Source organism: Dysidea avara, chromosome 4 (genome assembly GCF_963678975.1).
Source record: "Dysidea avara chromosome 4, odDysAvar1.4, whole genome shotgun sequence".
Classification (NCBI taxonomy): Eukaryota; Metazoa; Porifera; class Demospongiae; order Dictyoceratida; family Dysideidae; genus Dysidea; species Dysidea avara.
In genome coordinates, this window is record NC_089275.1 from 43,061,724 (window position 1) to 43,081,567 (window position 19,844).

The 19,844-nt window shown below is 37.8% G+C and overlaps 2 long non-coding RNA genes across 4 annotated transcripts; one reads left to right on the forward strand and one right to left on the reverse strand.

Moving 5' to 3' along the window:
• Window positions 1-347: 347 nt before the first annotated feature.
• Window positions 348-6,500, reverse strand: LOC136252251 (uncharacterized). Its single transcript, XR_010699431.1, has 3 exons — window positions 6,334-6,500; window positions 2,795-2,936; window positions 348-515 (listed from the first exon to the last, which is right to left on the reverse strand). It is a non-coding gene; the product is annotated as an uncharacterized lncRNA (long non-coding RNA).
• Window positions 6,488-7,921, forward strand: LOC136252250 (uncharacterized). Of its 3 annotated transcripts, none has more exons than XR_010699428.1 (9): window positions 6,488-6,567; window positions 6,619-6,754; window positions 6,802-6,911; window positions 7,140-7,191; window positions 7,255-7,323; window positions 7,372-7,413; window positions 7,472-7,600; window positions 7,655-7,692; window positions 7,748-7,921. It is a non-coding gene; the product is annotated as an uncharacterized lncRNA (long non-coding RNA). The 3 variants fall into 3 exon arrangements; XR_010699430.1 differs by having other exon boundaries at window positions 7,377-7,413; XR_010699429.1 differs by lacking the exon at window positions 6,802-6,911.
• The last annotated feature ends 11,923 nt before the right edge of the window (window positions 7,922-19,844 follow it).

Genomic DNA, 19,844 nt, shown 5'->3' on the forward strand with positions numbered 1-19,844 from the left:
ATTTATTGATGTGAAAAGGATGCTTATAAGAAGATACTATGAGTTTGCACATGCATGAAAGATCACATGACAACCTTTAGAAATTTGCAGGGGATATGGTATGGGATGCTGCTGTCAATGCTAAGGAGCTAGGATTTACTTCACAAAGGACTTTCATTCATTGATTAGGTTCAATATGTACTTCTGCAGGAACGTCAATGAAGTCTTCTACTAGGCTGTAGTAAGCCAAGTAAAAAAGTTTTGACTACTCTTCTGGACATGGGGAAACTAGGCAAATCTGATGTCAAACTGTACTCATAAATTTTAGTATGTAAATGCTATAAATACCTGCATTTATGAAACCACTAAACTTTCACATTCATGTAATCAAAATGGTAAATGTAAAATATTATATAACATCAACTATACGTACTGTTAAGTTTAACAATGGAAATATACGTATAATGTACATACGTAACAAAAACACATCTTTGACCAGCTTCTGCATCTTTCATCCAGCAGCGGGCAGAACGAGTCTGTAAATGAAAAACAATATATCATGTACATGTATCTGGAAACATAGACATTTGTGAAATGTGCCTTGTTCTGTATTTATTAGGGATGAAAAAATTACTCGCTAAGGAAATTCACTCAGACAGTCTTTCTAGAATCCACTCAAACTAGCTCATTATGTCACACGACCATACAAATCCCCTTCTAGCCTGAGTATTCCTAGGGTTTACAGGTCGAGACATGGTCGGGGTTTACATTGTCAGTGCTTACCCGGTAGGTGGGAAACTATAATTTTCAGTGATGCAAATCCCCACCTTGGCCAGGCAATAAGAATGTAAAGCTTCTCTAATTGCAAGTACTGATTTTGACTTGAAAGGCAAGCCATGCAAATGGTAACCCAGAACCTTTGCATTATGCAATATTTCAGAGTCTAACTGTTATGCTTTAATTTATAATACAAATACTGTATTGCCTTGAGTTATGCACCTATCAGTGTAATCCCCGACTATACCACTGATACGGGATGAGGTGGAGGCAAACAGGCTGTGTGAAATAGTTCACTTGTGAAGGTGGGTTGATATTTCCCTGGTTGAGAATATGTAGCTGACACAGATAGATAGTCTGGGCATGTGAAACTATGTTGGGTGGAGGTGCATGTGTGTAGAGTATTTTCTGTCCAGCTTTAGACTATAGAACAAGTGCCCGCAAACAACATATGTGACCGGATTTGCGAAAAGGTACCTTTTTCACACATAAAATTTGACCCATTTTTTCAACTTTCAAACTTTGTAACTTTTGTATCATTGCAAGCATGTGTCTGTAATATTTCATGAGTATGCCTACATTATGTGGCTACAGTTTGATACAAAAAGAAAGCCAATCAGTGCAAGGAGTCAACAGTTATGGCATTTTGTCTGCTGGTATGTCAAATGTGTGAAAAAGGTACCTTTTCGCAAATCCGGTCACATATATGTGACCAGATTTGCGAAAGGGGGTCTTCCATACATCTAATTTACCAAATTTAATGACTCATAACCAGACCTCTTAACTATCACAATTTGGTCATGAGACGCATGATTTCAGCCTTCATATCACGACCACTTGTTGATCTCACGATTTCCAATAAAATTTTCTAAGGCACGCTAAACCTCCTTGATTTAAGCCCCAAAACGTCTTGTAGCAGGTGTCACGTGATCAGATAATTAGAATAGTGGGGTGCCTCTGTATTTTGAGCTGAAAATTTTGGCAGTTTCCCATACTTTTGAATGTGTCACAATCAAGTCACTTTGCTGCCAAACTCAATGAACTGACCCCTATTTAAAGGTGAAATCCTTTGAGAAAAGACTCAGTACACTGAAGAATTAGGTGAAATCCTACCAGTTGTGTTATTACAAATGTTTATTGCTTAATTTCGGTTGTTGTGAGATGTACTTGTGCGGAAAATCTGTGCTGAACACTAAATCCACAGCTGGATACTGATTACTCAAGAGATGGGAGGTGATTTCAACAACGAATCACTGGTGAACCAGTACATCAGCTGAGTTGAAAGACTGATATCACGTGATTCAACGATGGAGCAAAATAGTAGGTTCTTGTCATATAGTAAGCTACACTATAGTATAGAGATATTATAAGCTGCAGTAAACAGCAGTACTGCGCTCACATAGCTAGCTAGTTGTGCCTTTTAAAACATTTTTTTGTTAAAACAAATGTAACTATGTGCATGAGCCCCAGCACAAAGATGGTAGGCTTCACAGCTGCATGGGGATGGGTGGCTGGCTTTCTCACAACCAGATCTGCTTCCAGGTTGAGAGGTCTGTGATATCTTTAGACTGAAAAGGCTATTGATTAAAAAATTGGACAGTAGTGAGCACTAACATAGTTTAGTGGATGGACAAATTTTCAAGTTAATACATTCCTTGAGCAATGAGTTATGGACTTCTGAGTTCATAGAATTGGATGTGTGTGGAAGACCCCTTTTCATAAATCCAGTCACATACCGAGTAACCATTAATTATCTATGAAGGAACACACCTAACACTCACACTTAAGTTTCATGATGATTCTGTATAAGGCCACCCCATGTAGTTTCCCATCATCTGTCCAGCATCATCATGACTTAATATATGCACTCTCATAGCGTATTCATTTACACATACTTTTGATATGTACTTTCATAGTGTATTCATATTAGTAATAATGTACAGTACTCATGTAAACTTCACACTAACGTATTTTAAGGAATATACAGGATTTTACGCTACTACGTAAATAAACCACATATAGTCTAAAATTATAGTACCTTAACATCTAAGATAATAATGCTGAGTATCTGGTTATGTTTTTAAATACAACGTAGCCACCCTGAAGACACATCCTTTGCCAGCTTCTTTCCAAGTTCCAACTTCTTTTTTATCTTTCATCACGCAGTGGCCATTACAGATCTGCAATAGAAAACAATACTTTAAACTGAAAAGATATAATGAAATAATTGCACATATTTTGTGACTTTGCGTATGTGATTGGCTGAGCAAAGACCGGTTATTTTTGCCCATTCCTTGGATTCTATTTTATTGCTTCTCCGTTATCTATAGTAACAAAAGGAGTGGACAAAGAAGAAGACCATTCCAACAATGAAGCGACCATGGTAAACTTAATTTTTACCGCATCACCCATAACTCACATGGCTTCTGATGTATATACATGAAATAAAGATTGTCTTACTCCCCATGAAAAGGCAAATCTGATGGTTTATATAGGTTTTATTGATTCGTGCTTTGTTTCAGTACATTAAAACTAAAACATGCATAATTTTTTATGTAGCATGCATATTTTTATACTCAATACTTTTTTACTACAAAATAGAACCATACAAAAACAGCTGGTTTTCGCTCACTATTATAACTGTGGATACTCGACTCTGCTATATCTGATTACTAGAGATCCATTAGCTACAGTATTAAGTAACTCTTGATACCTCCAAGTTTACCCTTAAAGCTTCTGAGAAAGCTGGTACGTGTCTCAGTGACACTATCATTTGGCAGTGTTTCATGTAGGGTTGGTGGTGAGAGTATTCATGGCAGCAGGCAATCACATATTATATGCATAATTCAATTATTTGTGAATGGTTATCGCTATCATACAGAAGCGATCATGGAATTGAATTGAATAAAAGCCGATGGCATATAACAGGTTTAGCATCATCCTGTTTCTTGCAGTATTGAAATGTTAAATATTTGCTCAGCACTTGCATTTGCTGGAAGTGATACAATACAGACTGGAAATACGGTTGGTCAAGTATAAACACAGGGGCAGATCCAGGGAGTTCAAAGGGTTCCATGGAACCTCATTCTGGAAATTCCCCATGCTAAATCCGCCATTGCTTTGGTTCCATTCCAAGAAGCCAAAATGCTCCAAATGGCTCTCTATAAATTCTCTCTTGAAAAGCACCCTAGTGATATGACTATGGTTGACAGTCTCACAGTAAACAATGAAGGTGCAAGATACTCTAATAGAGCATACCAATACTACAAGAACAATGGCTGGTCTCCGTAGTCAAGCGATGAATAGATGTTTGGTTCCCCTTTTGCATTGATCCCATCAGCAGCATATGGAGAATATAGTAATTGTTTAAACAGAACGACTTCAGAATTTACTTCTGGGGGCCGCACAATGTAAGGATTCCACCCATACCCTACTAGAAAGAGTACTACCCTGGCAGCACCCACTCCTTCACAAAAAGAGGAAGGGTCTGGTCACTCTCACTATAGCATTACAGAGTTGCAACTATGGAAGATAATTATACAATGAGATCACAATGGCAGCAAGAATGGCATGTTTAACAACCATACGAAGTAAGCATAGTTATAGGTTAAACAAACTCAACCAAAAAGCACAACCAAAAAATAGTTTTTATATTGATTAGGCATCACGAGTACATCAGCTCCAACTACATGGCCCTCTACCTCCATCTTTTGTTCTTTTAAAGAACACCCTATTGTTGACTACAAGCAGCCATTACATCTTCACAAAACATATTACATAATTCCAAGAGCTATTATTAACTCTTGATAATTCTATAGTATCATGCAATGCATGATAACTTAAAAAAAATTGTGAATACCAACAACATAATCTGATTGGCACAGCCTGTTTTCTGTAACATGCTACTGATTTGAATGCTAGAGTAACCGGACCAGGATGGGCACCGGCACATTATACAGTAACTGAATTAAAATAACTTGACCAGAAATGAAAATCTTCCAGCACTTGCAAAGTCGAGGCTTCATATTCTGGGAATGGCATTACAAGACCAGTGAGCTCTTTAGAATGTCTTTGGAGTGAGCTCCATAAAAAAAGTTATCATAAAATGATCTCAGTAGTATTTCTGACCCTTTAAAGAACTCTTAGATAACAACGGAAGAACAAAAATTTTGGTCTCAACAGTTATGGTTAATACATTTTTTACCCCTGAAAGAGGAAAACCTGCAAAAAATGGATAAAAATTCTGGGTCCCAAAATGTCCAAAATAGCACATGAATAAATAGTACATGAAATCAGTCAATAGTGAGGACAAACCTTTCCATAAATATTAATTGAGGTCTGGCTGACATTGACCACAGTTGCAGGTCGCACAGTGGACTGGCAGCTAGTATCCTAATTAATGCCTGCATATCCACAAACTTTGGCACAGTCGCAATGTGTCATTGGGTTCAGAAAAGAAAAGAATGCCATAAATTCATTTTCCAGGTCAGTAGTTTGGCCATGCAAGTATATATATAATAATAATAGTGAGAGACTATTGACCCCGGGCCATCAATAAATAATGTCAGTAGTATATAGACCCTTTGCAGGTGAGCTGCTGCCATAGCAACATTCACCATTTTGGAGTACAACCTGATTTGCAACCCTGATAGCCAGTGTTGGGCAAGTTACTGTGTAAAAGTAACTAGTTACATATTACATATTACTTGCAACTGAACTATTTAGTTACAGTTACATATTACTCATAAAATAAAGTTACTATAATAATATTACATATTATATTACTTTGTGTCCACAGCCTTAAGCTGTCACGTGTGAAACTACCACTTTATCACGTGACATGATTGCGTTGTTGGAAAATGTGCAAATCTTGGTTTTAAGTAAGAAGCTGGTGAATAAGCTTCATTCAGTAGGCTTCGTTACTTCGTTGTGGCTAGGCATTACTCAGAGGACAATGAACGAGATTAGTAACTTCGTTACTTGTAGTAATAATATTACGTAATATTACAGTAACTATATTACATAGGTAACGTGTTACATTTGTAAGCAAAGTAACTTGAGTTATATTAATCATTTTTATAGCGTATTTCATTATATTTAGTTACCACAAAAGTAATAATATTACGTAACGCGTTACTAATGTAACGTGTTACTCCTAACACTGCTGATAGCATAGGGGAGAGTGTACATTTAACCTACATGGTCAACCTTTGCTGTGGAATGCAGGAGAAGCAGCCCTAGGTATTGTTTTACTCTTATGAAAAGCAATGCTATCAGGTTTGCAAAACTGGTTGTACTCCAAGATAGCGGATGCTGCTATGGCAGCAGCTCACCTGCGAAGGGTCTATAGCCATACCAGGGATGGCGATGACCAGGGTTAGAGCCCTGGTAATCAGTCAAAGCACCGGTAATTTGTCAGTGTAAAGTGCTATTAGCCCTGGTAATAACATCTTAAAACCTTCGTAATTATGAAAGGCTGGCCATAGACAGTATATTGTACGTAGAATATACTATCTATGGGCTGGCTAACGCCCATTAATTCAAATGTGTGTTTACAGTTACAGCTTGTTTACTTACGATTTTAAACAGACTAATCAGGAACGGTTGATTACAGACGATAAACACTATAGATCTTCAGATACAGAGTGCATAGCACTAAACAGTAGCACCCGGGTAGCACCAGAGGTAGCACCTCGAGTAGCATCATGTCAAGGAAACTCTAAATAATGCTACATATAATTGATGATGTCATCTACTTGGTAACATCTTGGTAACATCGTTGCTCACTTAGTTACGTGCTGTAGAAGTCGTGTAAGTGGAAGATTAATAATTGTTCTTTTACTTCTGTTTTCTATTGACTAGGGACTGTTTCGTAACTGTGACGTGCGGTCAGGTGGCCGCAGCGAGTGGTCTCTCGAGTCAACTGAGTAGGCTAGGCAGCTTAGCACTGCGTACCTAGTAGCTGTTGCATTTAACAAGTGGTTAACAATTCAGAAAAGTAAGTCTTAAATTGTAATTATTTGTTTTACACTTTTGCACACGTAGACTACCCCAGCCTGCAAAGTTGGCTGCCCGCCAATTTCCCGGCGCGGGCACTGTAGTACCAGAGCTGAGAGGTGATGAAGTTTGGGGCTTTCATTTTAATATACCATAAGGTATAGCACATAGTAACTGAATTGAGTGATGGAGTACTGACACTTATGGTGTGACTGGCGGTTGCTTACAAACTGGATTGTCACAGTGTACACTGACGTATTTTAGCTTTCTGACATACCTGAGCTTCACGGTTTTACCACTACTAGCTAATCACTTTTTTTTTGTTTTCTGTATGTATGCATGTTTGTCAGTTTTGTTCTTGTATTTACCTTGCCGTTCCCACGCAGATCTTTTACTACGATCTGATTGTGGTTGCATGAGACCGAGGTCGCACATACTGTAAGCTAACTCTACTTATTGTGTTTTCTCATTTATAATAATGATGGTTCTCTCTCCATGCAGTAGCCGATTGATATTCATTGCAGTGGTGTATACCTGTGGGGTACTGCTGTGTGTCTGCAAGTGTTTAAGGTTTGTAGCTTTAAACAACCATTCTGCAGTTAAAATGTTGTTTGGCAGTTTAGGTAATACTGACTTTCCATTGGTAGCAGTTTTAAACAGGTAAATGCTTTAGCTTATTACATTGGAGATCGTTTACGATCTTTGTTTCTTGATATAGCGAATACTGCAAGACTAGCAAATGAAACAATTTGCTATCACTATACTGTGGTTACTAATAGGAACTGATCTAACATATCAGATGGTTATACCATGCACCCATCCCTTACGCACAGTTGTGCAATAGTTGGTAAGTGCATATATGTTTATCTCATATTACATATCAACAATTATTTTATCACAGCATAAATCATGTACATCTGCTCTATTGTAGCTATGCTGGTAAGATTTATTTAGCTACCATAGTTTGTATTATATTGTTATATATATCTTGCAGTTCAATGAGAAAACTTGCAATATACACTGCACAGTATCTGATGCATCTTTGCTGCTGCAGAATCTTCTCACAAGAAATTTCTGGACTAACATGTATGCACCTATACAAAAAAAAACTGACATTTTGTATACATGTATTTTTACTTGTATGCAGTATTGTTTTTAATGGATTCTATGGTGCATGAATGCATAAACTGGATGCAAATGCGATGTAGTGAAATCACTGCAAATAAGTAGTGACGTTCACTGTAAAACAGTAGTGAAGTTCACTACTAATGGCACTGCAAGTAGTGGCGTTCACTACAGTTAGTAGTGACGTTCACTACAGTTGGTAGTGACGTTCACTACAATTAGTAGTGACGTTCACTACTTTTTTGTAGTGACGTTCACTACAAAAAAGTAGTGAACGTCACTACACAAAAATAGTGAGTATTGTGGCAGAGGTTTCACTACTAATTAGTAGTGACGTTCACTACTTTGTTTTTACTGTGTGGAGTCCCACTTGTCAGAGTAACATGCTGGCTGTGTTACTCTGCTTTTTCTTTTGTTTTTTACAGTTGTCCAGCACGTGCCTTTGTGCTGGGGGTGGTAGGCAAGGGCAGTCCATCAAGCCCGGGTAAAAAAAAAAAAAAGGTACTGGGCCCTTCAGGGCTCGGATGATGATGAAAATCCTCTTTTCCCCTAGTAATAGTTTTCCCCCTGTAGCTAGCTGTAGTTTATGTAGTTGTAATAGTTGCTTGTAATTGTAATAAGTTTCAGGCGGTTAAAAAGTATTTGTTGGATCGCGGAGGAATTTTTCGCTAAATCTGGCGAGGTTGGTCTCAGCCAGATGGTCAACAAACTTCAATCCACACCATATTCTGCACACAGGTACTTGACTTGGAGGTGATCATTGCAGTAAATGTTGCAGTATTTCCTGCAAGTCTGCTGTGTTCCAGATCACGAAACGTTTTTTTTTTCGCCGATCGGCGATGTTCGCGACGCCACCACCAAATATTAATTAATTATATTAAACTACCTATACTCCATAGTAAGAGTGGACAACCTCTCCAAGCTTGGGAGAGAGAGTTTTGGCCCAAAAGAATAACATTTCAAATTACGACGACGAAAACTCGATTGAATTCAAGGTATTTCGCGTTATTTTCACTAGAAGAGATGGACCAAATTTGCTGCCACTGTAGTGTTTTCTTGATTAGATCTACCCCTACACATGACTATAGTTTGTAAGTCGATTTGAAGATATCGATTTTTCGGTTTGCGGACCCTAGCATAGGGTGATTATACGCTCTTAACTTCCTAAGTAGTTCCTTCACTTCTTCGAACGAGTTGAACTTTCTGCCAACCTGAACATCATTCATCAAGTCACCATTGCTGTCCACTATTTCTTCAACATCATTTCCTAAATTCGCTGGGTCGTCCTCAAAATCCGCCGACAAAGACTCCAGGTTATTGTTGAACTGCCAACAATCAAGTGTGGGCCAGATAATTCACGTCTGTACACATCACGTGATTTACTTCCGGTGTCACAGTGATATATGTTTCCCCGGGTAACGTGTTTCCCGCACACATATCCCTAGGGATCCGTGTTTCCCCGCACACATATCATGATATCACTAGGGATCCGTGTTCCCCGCACATATATCCCTAGGGATTCGTATTTCCCCGCACATATATCACCAGGGATCCGTGTTTTCCACTAAGATATAGCCATTGTGCAGTAACTCCAAGGTCCTATGGCTAGTTGCAAACAGTACGCGATCCAACCATTCAGTAGATATATTGCTATATCTAGCTAATAGGCACCCATGCATATTGCATGTATATAGCTATAGTTAGCTAACTAGCTATATAGCTACTATATAAGCTAATACAATAATTATACTAGCTAGCTATACTAATAATCAGAACTATAGTCATTTAAAATAAACTTTGTTGCTCTTCTCTGGACCTGCTCAATAAGTGTGATGTCCTTGACAGGGACGGATCTAGGATTTATAAAGGGGGGGGGGGGGGGGCTAACTCAAGGTACTAATCTCTTGGGTAGAGGTGTGCAAAGCACACTTCCCAGCAAAAGCATACTGGAACTAGAGGGGCCTGGGGGCATGTCCCCCCCAGGAAATTTTGAAAATAGATGCTAAAATACTGCAATTTGGAGACATTCCCACATAAAATTCATAATATTTTCTGCCTGTAGATTATATATACTGCCTTTAGATTATAGGTATGGCTCTAGTTTGGGTAGGTACAGACAACCAAGTACATGATGCACCCCTCTCACAATTGCACAACACTGAATAGGTGCATGTTAGAATAATAATGTTGAAAGTGGAAAATTTTGAAATTTGAACAATACAAGATAGAATCTGAGAGCATTTTCAATGGAAATTGTGTACCTGAATTAAGTATTGTCATACATATTAACTACACAAGTGGATGAATGAAGCCCTTTAAACAGACCAATACACTTCAATGTATGTATAGGTGTAGGCAGATTTGGTAACAGAACCAACTACAAGTTTCCAGTGAATGTTCTATTAGAGTAGTTAGCTGACTGCTCTATTAGAGTATCTCGATCTTGTACACCTCCAATGCTGATCCAGGTCCTTGTCAGGGGCGGATCCAGAGTCTGGAAAGAGGGGGGGGGGGGCACCTTGCTGAAAAAGTTGAAGAGCAAAAAAAAAGGAAAAAAAAAGGTCACAACAATAATAGCTAATTATCCTTTACCAAATATATTATATCACGTATGTTATGTAAAATGAAATCCTATTTATAGCTTCATAAGTAAGTTGCACTGCCTCATAAACATTGTGACTGCTTTATTAGAGTAATTGACTGCTCTATTAGAGTATCTTGATCTTGTATGCAATTTCTTGAAGGGGGGGGGGGGGGAATTTGCCCAAAATGCCCCATCCTGGATCCGCCATTGCTTGTTGCATAAACTTTAGCATAAATCCACTGATAATACCTTGGAAAGATGTTTATAAGGTGATTTTATGAGTATTTGCATTATTATAGTGATCATATAATTATGCTAAGACAAAAAAAAGTCTTTGAGCAGGCTGTTTTTAAAGTCTTTGAGCAGGCTGTAGGGCCAGGTGTCCTACAGACCTTCAGCACTTGTGCTGTAAAGCATTAATAAATAAACTAGTGTCCATTTGGTTCTATTTGGGGTACTTAGAGATAATGAGTTACTCTCTAGAATTCCTATTCCTATGGATATAATTACATGAAAATAACAAGGAGAAGACATCCTGACCACCTGGTAGACTCCTGTAAGAGTTTGAGCGTAAACCGGATGGCTGCAGGTTCGAGGCTACCTAGGTCCAGTCATGGATTTTTTCTCCTTTCTCCAACTTTTCAAACACACCTTAAGTAGCTAAAGTCTTTGAGCAGGCCGTAGGACCAGGTGTCCTACAGACCTTCAGCACTTGTGCTGTATAAAGCATTAATAAATAAATAAAAAATAAATAAATAAATAAATTTCATTATAATTCTCAGCATATTGATCAAGTAAAGCCTAAATATGAAGGGGGGCTTCAGACCCCAAAGCCCCCCCCCCTCCCCCTGGATCCGCCCCTGCTTGATATGGTTAGGTTTCCAAATCACTGAACCGTATATAACTTGCGATCTCACTAAGGAAATATACAAAGTTCTCTTGGCTGTCACTGTTTGATGTTTGCTAAAGCTGCGATGGAGCAGTCCTAGCATTCTGTAGGTCTTAGGGATTATGTTTTTGTAGTGTTGATCCCAAGATAGGTCTGATGATATTATAATTCCGAGATTTTAATGTGAACTATTTGTTAAAACCTGTGTGTCAGCTATTTTGTAATTAGTGATGACTTTTGCATTAATATAAGTGGACACTCTTTTTTTGGATTAAAGGACATATTATATCTCGTACTCCACAAAATTGCTGAGTCTAAATCATTTTGAAACAGTGAAATATCTCCAGGACTACAAACAGTATTATAAATCTTGGTGTCGTCAATGAATAGTAAAGTTTTACTGATGGTAACACAAGATGGTAAATCATTCATGTAAAAATACTCCCTTGGGGAACCCCAGATAGAACCGGCAAGGGGGTAGATAATGACTGACTGCATGCCAAAGCTGTAGCTACATTGATTAGTTATACATAGCTGCAATCACATGATTTACTCTATATAGCTAGAGATAGTATTTTATTGTATATACATGTATATACTTGTAGCTACTGTTTTATTAAAACTGATGCTATAGCTACATAGCCAAATCACAGCACAGTTTAGCAGTTATAGTTGAATGCCAGTGAATGGCTTGATTTCCTCCATCAAAATGTATAATTATAGTATTAGTTGTATAGGTATGGCTAGCTATGATCCGAGGGGTCCGTCACTAGCGAAATCATCGACGATATTTGGAATATGGGCATTGTATTCCATGATATTCCATATTCCTACATATTTCAGATTATATTTCAAATATTCGCGATATTCTTGCATATTCCATATTTCAATTGGATTCCTCAATATTCCTGAATATGATTCCTCTACATTCCATCCATGTATTATTTATCTAGGCTACTGGTTCATATCAAATGAAGTACTTTTCACACAGTTGGGAAGATTACGCCGAGGATTACGCAGTACGAGCAATGATGGTTAGCCGGCATGTTGCAATGGAGCCAGCGAGGAGCGGGCCATTTTATATAGACTCAATCAGTAACTGAGCTGGCCGAGACGAATGTAAGTATAACCCCTCCAGCCAAAACAACTGCTTACCAACAGAGCTACAGCTACTTTCCGCAAACCATCAAGCAGTGGAATAACCTTGAGAATAAGCGAGGAGTGGTAAGATAATTCTGAGGGAAGCAGCTACTTTCCAAAGCAACAAGTGAAGTCAGCCAACTCCAAACAACATGTACCTGTAAAACCATGTGATGAACAAAATTAACGAAATCAAGCTTGATGTTGTGTTTCAACATCTACCACTCTGTAATTATAGAACTCATTTGTACCATTATCTGTGTTATATATTCTCTGTGAGGTTTACACAGTAATAATAATAATAAGAACAAGAAGTTTGATATAATTGACGCCCGCCGCAGATTATTAAATGACGTAATCTTATATCACGTGATAAGAACAATATACGAAAATACACGTACATATACGGAAATATGATTTGAATATATTCCACATTCCATATTTCAATTCTGATGTTCGACGATATTCCTGCCAGTGACGGACCCCTCGCTATGATCATTAAAAGTGCATGCGCGCCTATATGCTATAACACTACGTACGTTGCACATGACTTTATAAAGGGGAAACATATTACCCGGGGAAACACATATCACTGTGACTTGTAGGTCGCTTGCGAGTTAGTGATATGTGTGCGGGGAAACACGGATCCCTAGGGATATGTGTGCGGGAAACACGTTCCCCGGGGAAACATATATCACTGTGACACCGGTGTCAATAGTTCGTTGTTACAGTCTATTTTTTTAAAAATTTATTTATTTTATTTATTTATTTATTTTAAATTTTTCCCGGGGTGCCTGCACCCCTTTCCACCACCCCCAGCACCAGATGGTAAAAGTGCTAGACAAAAAGACCGTAAACTCAATGAGATGGCAACACTTGGCCTTCCGAAATAGCAAGGTCAAGTGCTCCAATAGTCACAGGGCTGCTTACAGTCTATTTCAGGTTGGTTGTCCACGTAAGCTAAATGCAAAAATATCACGTGAATAGAAATAACCAATGAAATTTCACGCCAGGCGGACGGCGCTAGTTTAAACTGAAGGCTACTGATCTAATTTTTTTAATTTTTAAATTTTTTTTTAAAGAAAGAAGAACCGGCCCAAGTTGGCACTCCCATCCACCACAATCTACTCTACGCTAAGATGTTCTATAAAATGGGTTTAGCCTATTCCTACACCTACAGAGCTACTGAAACAGAACCTACAGGACATAGAATAGAAAAAAAAGGAAATGGGGCTCAAACGGCCCCAAGACGCCCCTCCCCCAGTGCAAGGTCAACTGATGCTGGAACATGACCCTTAAAGGGATGACCAGAGGAGGAGCGAGAACCCCTTATGCACATGATGGCAGAGTGCAAAGTGCTACTGATCGCAGTGCAGAGTGCTACTGATCTCATTGGCTACTTTCAAGCACGTGACTTTTAACACTTCGTTTCTCTAGTTAACCAACCGGAAATAGACTGTACTACAGTCTACTGAGGATTTCCAAATCTTTGCAACACGTCTGAAACGCAAAGCGGAAAAACGTGATCCAGTACGTCACTTCCTGCCTTATACTCATTCGACGGTTAAGGGTTTAGACCTCGCTTTATACCAGACCAACGGTTGTGATTCAACCAAGTGGCTTGTTGATAGATTTTGTACTCGTGTGTCAGTGTTTCACTGGTCTCATGGCGCGTTATAGGAATTTTAAACTTCACGTGATAGGCGTGCACGTGAACGCATTGCGCTTTGGCGTTACAAAGATTTGGAAATCCTCAGTATCGCGGATTGCACATCCGTGGTCACCAGTGTCTATGGTGTCACGTGAAAATGGGCCAATGAGAACGAAATTTGAATGGAAGTCCTCAAATTTGATTGGCTATTTGGTCAAATCAAAAAAAAGGTTAAAAACGGATGCGCAATCCACGATATTTCCGGTTGGTTGACTAGAGAAACGAAGTGTTAAAAGTCACGTGCTTGAAAGTAGCCAATGAGATCAGTAGCCTTCAGTTTAAACTAGCACCGTCCGCCTGGCGTGAAATTTCATTGGTTATTTCTATTCACGTGATATTTTTGCATTTGGCTTACGTGGACAACCAACCTGAAATAGACTGTATTAGTTTTCACGCCTACCAGGCAAACCGCTTAGAGCAATGAGCTGAAAATCGGTATGTTGCTGGAATAATCATAATAGAAGGTCCTTGCAGTAGTAAAGAAGAATCGGATTACAAACCACTGAGTTATGATTTGAAAGGCAACTACGTGTAGCAAATGCGAGATCGAGATACTCTAATAAGTAATAGAACAGTCACCCTAATAGAACATTCAGCTACGTTTATAACTTACTCCATTATAGAATTATATTACATTGCAAATTATACTGTACGGAATTCAGCTACAAACAGTTAATCTGATAGACAATTCAGCTACACCAAGTCATCCTGTAGAAAGTTCACCTAGAAACAAGTCACCCCGTAGAGAGATCAGCTAGAAGAAGTTACCTTGTAGAGAGTTCAGCTACAAAGAAACCACCATGTAGAGAGTTCAGCTGCAAACAAATCACCCTGTAGAGAGTTCAGCTACAAACAAATCACCCTGTAGAGAGATCAGCTAGAAGGATCACCTTGTAGAGAGTTCAGCTACAAATAAATCACCAAGCAGATAGTTCAGCTACAAACAGATCACCCTGTAGAGAGGTCAGCTAGAAACAAGTCACCTTGTAGAGAGATCAGCTAGAAGAAGTTACTTTGTAGAGAGTTCAGCTACAAAGAAACCACCCTGTAGAGAATCAGCTGCATTTCAAGTCACCCAGCAGAGAGATCAGCTGCAAACAAGTTATCCGGTAGGAATTAATTGGCATGCAATAAATATATGTAATTTGTATAATATTACTGATAAAATCAAAAATAGTTGAAGTATTAAAAATCTGCTTTAAATCTTGATTATGATTAATCTTTTTATTCTTCCTGTGGTAAAGAAAAAAAGATTGGCTAAAAAAGCCCCAAAGCCAGCCATAGGCTGGATTTGGGGTATGCAAATACAAAAAGAAGTGATATCTAATCGAAAACAGCCAAGCGGTAAAAAAAGAGTGTGGCCCCCAAAAAGGCTACGGTGAAAAAAGATGTGAAATCCAAGGTGGTGGCCAAGAAATGTCTGTGATGGTAGGTTAATGGTAACAATTGTAATAACAACAATTCAGGTGAATTTTGTGCCAATTAGACCAAGCGGCATTGTCGTTATTAAAAGTTTTACCATTAACCTACCATCACAGCCATTTCTTGGCTGCCACCTTGGATTTCACACCTTTTTTCATCATAGCCTTTTTGGGGGCCGTACTCTTTTTTTACAGCTTGGCTGTTTTGGATTAGATTAAAATTTACTGAACTCACAATAAACATGCGCTAAAACACCTGAAAGGTGTCCCAATTTTAACTGTACATTTAGGCTATGCCTTTTGGTGTCACCCTGTCTTTTTGACAAATTAGGTAACAAATAAATAAATAGAACTACATGCAATCCAGATGCATTCACGTGAGAAATCCATTGTGCATATGTGACCCAGTCTGCAAAAAGGGGTCTTATAGCCTTTCCAAATTGTCAAGTTTGACTAATCATAACTCCTCATGTTTTCAACCTATCACCTTCATATTACACCAAGCCATAGTGCTATGTTAGGGGTATAAGGGGACTAAATTTCAGGGTGATACCACATTCACAAGTCAAGTTACAGGTTGCCAAGTACATGTAATTGAAAAGGCTATAAGACCCCTTTTCGCAGACCGGGTCACATATTGTGATTTTGAACACTTAGTAACATTTACACATTTTTATTCCCCAAACTTTCACTATATATGAATAATCATCTATATAGTAATGATCATTTTGTGATGTTATTTAGCTCTTGCAAAGTATTATTTGGATTTATGCAATAATTTTGGTATATGTCTAATAAAAAGTTCATAATGTTTAACGAAACATTAAAATTAGCTGAGTTGTCAATACATACACATACATGTATAATTTTTATACAAAATACATACTATGATGCAGAGTTATAATACTTGTATATTGGCATATCTCTGCTGGATGCATGGATGTTTCTCAATGGTAATATGTATAGCTGAACGGAGCAGAGAAAAACCAAGACAACACCGAAGCCAACCTAGGAAAATCTTGAACTCCGTACTTCATCCATAAATGATTCAATAGGCTGCACTGACTAAAACATTAAACTCATGTAACTGAAATATTCCATGGATATGTCCATTCGTTGTAACCAGAATGTACTAGCTGCTGGCCATAATCAAAAATTTTAGGTATGCGTCTATAATACATCCAGTGGCTGCACTCGTATTGGTTTGGGCGACTGATTGTCCTGTACAGGCTATCAGCCTGATAAGTATTACATATTATTAGCTGTAACACGGGGAATTCGGGCTTTGCCTGATATGTATGCCCTCTGCCCTCGAGAAGTCGGGCATACAATCAGGCAAAGCCCTCATATACCCGTGTTACAACTATTACATGTGTAATGTCTAATAAAAGTACATGATAACATTAAAAAAAAAGAAGAAAATTAGCTGTGTTGTACATGAATAGCAATATATATGCGTACATATAGAATTTTGTACAAATGAAAGCACAGATGCATACAGCTATACACAACATATCCAGATATCCTATTATACTAAGAGTATTTGACTGCTAGGACATACATCAAGAGTTATCTTCAGCATACATACTATGATGCAGAGTTATGTTGGGATATGGCAGTTTTGACCTTCGCTGATGTTAAAAATATTATCAAAAGAATGGACATCTGTATACATGTTCCAATAGAGGTACCTAGAAAAGCAACGTTAGTACTGCAATCTGATAATTTCATCCCAAGAAATAAGAATGCATTAAGTCCAGGAGTTGAACCCAGTGTGAGACAGACTCGTGTGTTTATTGACCTAAATGCACAGCACTTTTCATTGACCAAATAATAAAGTATCATGCCTATAACAAACACTACTACTTGCATGACAAGAACTGATGCTAACTGTGCAACAAATAGTATAAAACTGCCATCCTTGTTATAAAATTCAGTTGTACAATATCCATTATCTGTATTAGAAGCAGATCTGGTCACAGCTAAATCATATGATATGGCTATTGCAGAATAGATGACAGTAGTTGAAATGATAAAAGTGACATATTTTAATATCAACTTATTATTTCTACTGAATTTTCCTGATCTTACTCTGTAAGTATTATACATGAGGTATGCAAAATGAAACAGAATTGTCAATCTTGTAAACTGATAGAGTAAACTCAAAATTCCCCTACTAAATACAAGCGCAGCACACACCACACCAGCATCATTAATTTTGTGTGTAAACTGGTATCTGTTGTGGACAAATGTTACTACACTATCCATATTAAAAAAGAAGCAGAATATAATGGTTAGTATACCGAACACAGTTCGCAATTCTTTGATGTACAAGTGTAGGACAATGATGCAGTTTGTCACTAAAAAGATAACAGCATAGATGGAGGTCTGTAAAGCATATATAACAATGTCAGGATTGTAGGCGTCATCTTCACAATTTGGTCCGTTTGAAGGGAACACAAACAGATTACTGCCATTTGTCACTAGAAGCCAACCTCCAGTGTCATTTACAATAATCAACAAACCATCACCAGTCTTCTTTTGAATAACAGAATGATTAAGAATGCAATACTCTAATTGATCTAGTAGTTTCTTCTCAGTAACATTGTTGTTATTAATCATTTCAGTACTCCACACTGAGTGAATACTATCTAATAGTAGCAAGCTTACAATTGTTACTAACAATGACAGCTTTATCATTTTGAAACTACTTCAACTTCGAATTCCAATGATTGTGACAAAATGTGTCAGCTACAGGTGTTCTTACAGTACATAGTCTTGTCACATTTCTTTAATATTTATTGACTCCTTTGTTACTTACCGACCGCTATATATATACATGGTGACCAGTAGACAGGCTTCCCCTTTGAAACATACAAAACTACATGCACATGAAGTCCTACATTTTCAACTACACCAATTATATACTGGTGTATAGTTCCAGAGTCTTGCTAGTGTTGTAATGTTACCCAGTAGTCTTGTTGAACTATCACACAATGTACTATGAAATGTACAATGCACACTTGTGCTGTCTTATCCATACCACCGTACAAATAATAGACAACGGAGACCATATTCCTTCTTATTTTGGTGCAGGATACATACATGGAAGAGTTAAAAGAACTGGTCTAGGTAGTTATATAGCGATTATTAATAATCCATATGCGTAGAAACATAACAATTGGGTATAATTTGGTTGGCATTAATATTTACTATAGTATGTACACATTGAGTTGGATCCTCAAAAACATTTAATAACTCATGGATGCAATTACACATGACCTTGAAATTTGGCTCATTTGTAGTATTGTTGACCCGCTAAAAATATTTCAAAATATTTCAAAAGCTCAGTACAATGTAAGTGTATCTTAGCAAACATTCCAAAAAATAATACTTCAAATGATTCATTGCTTTATCACATTGCTGTAGTAATGTGATAAAACAATGAATCATTTGAAGCATTGTTTATTGGAACGGTTGCTAAGATACACTTACACTGTATTGAGCTTTCAATTTAACCAAATATACCTGTTTCCTTCATGGCTAAACCTGTGATGGAAACAGATTCAGACTTGTATATATTGGCATATCTCTGCTGGATGCATGGATGTTTCTCAATGGTAATTATGCTTACATTGGTACAGCTCTTATGAAAGTTGTGCAATTTTGTTTGTAAATTTTCACTCCTGATTTTACCACCAAATGTGAGACAATGTATTTGCACTAAAGACTTAAAAATTTTAATGTCAACTTATTATAGTTATACCAGACTGATATATACAAGTACATATTACTACAACATAACATATAGCTAGAAAAAACACAGCATGATAATTAGGATCCTTGACACAGTTTGTAGGCCTTTGAGGCACAAAAGCACAACAATAATGTAATTAATTACGACTGAGGCTAATAAGGTGGTATTGAGTGTTCTTACACTTTAGATACCATTTTTCTACACAATTTCACTGTCACAATCGACCAGAGTAAAGTGGTCTTCTTTTGCTAGCTGCTTTTTTCAAGAACAGTAGCAAGCGGTTCATGGGGCCTTGATAGAGCCCTGGCCAACCAGGGGATGGCTTTGTGTGGCTGTACAGCTTCGTGGTATTGGATAATTCCCTGTGCTGTAAGTTTCTTTTAATTTTAGCCAGTTTTGAGCCCTGGATGGTGCCTAATTCATCCTTACATGTTCCTCTTTAATTTTTTTAAACAGCCTCTTGC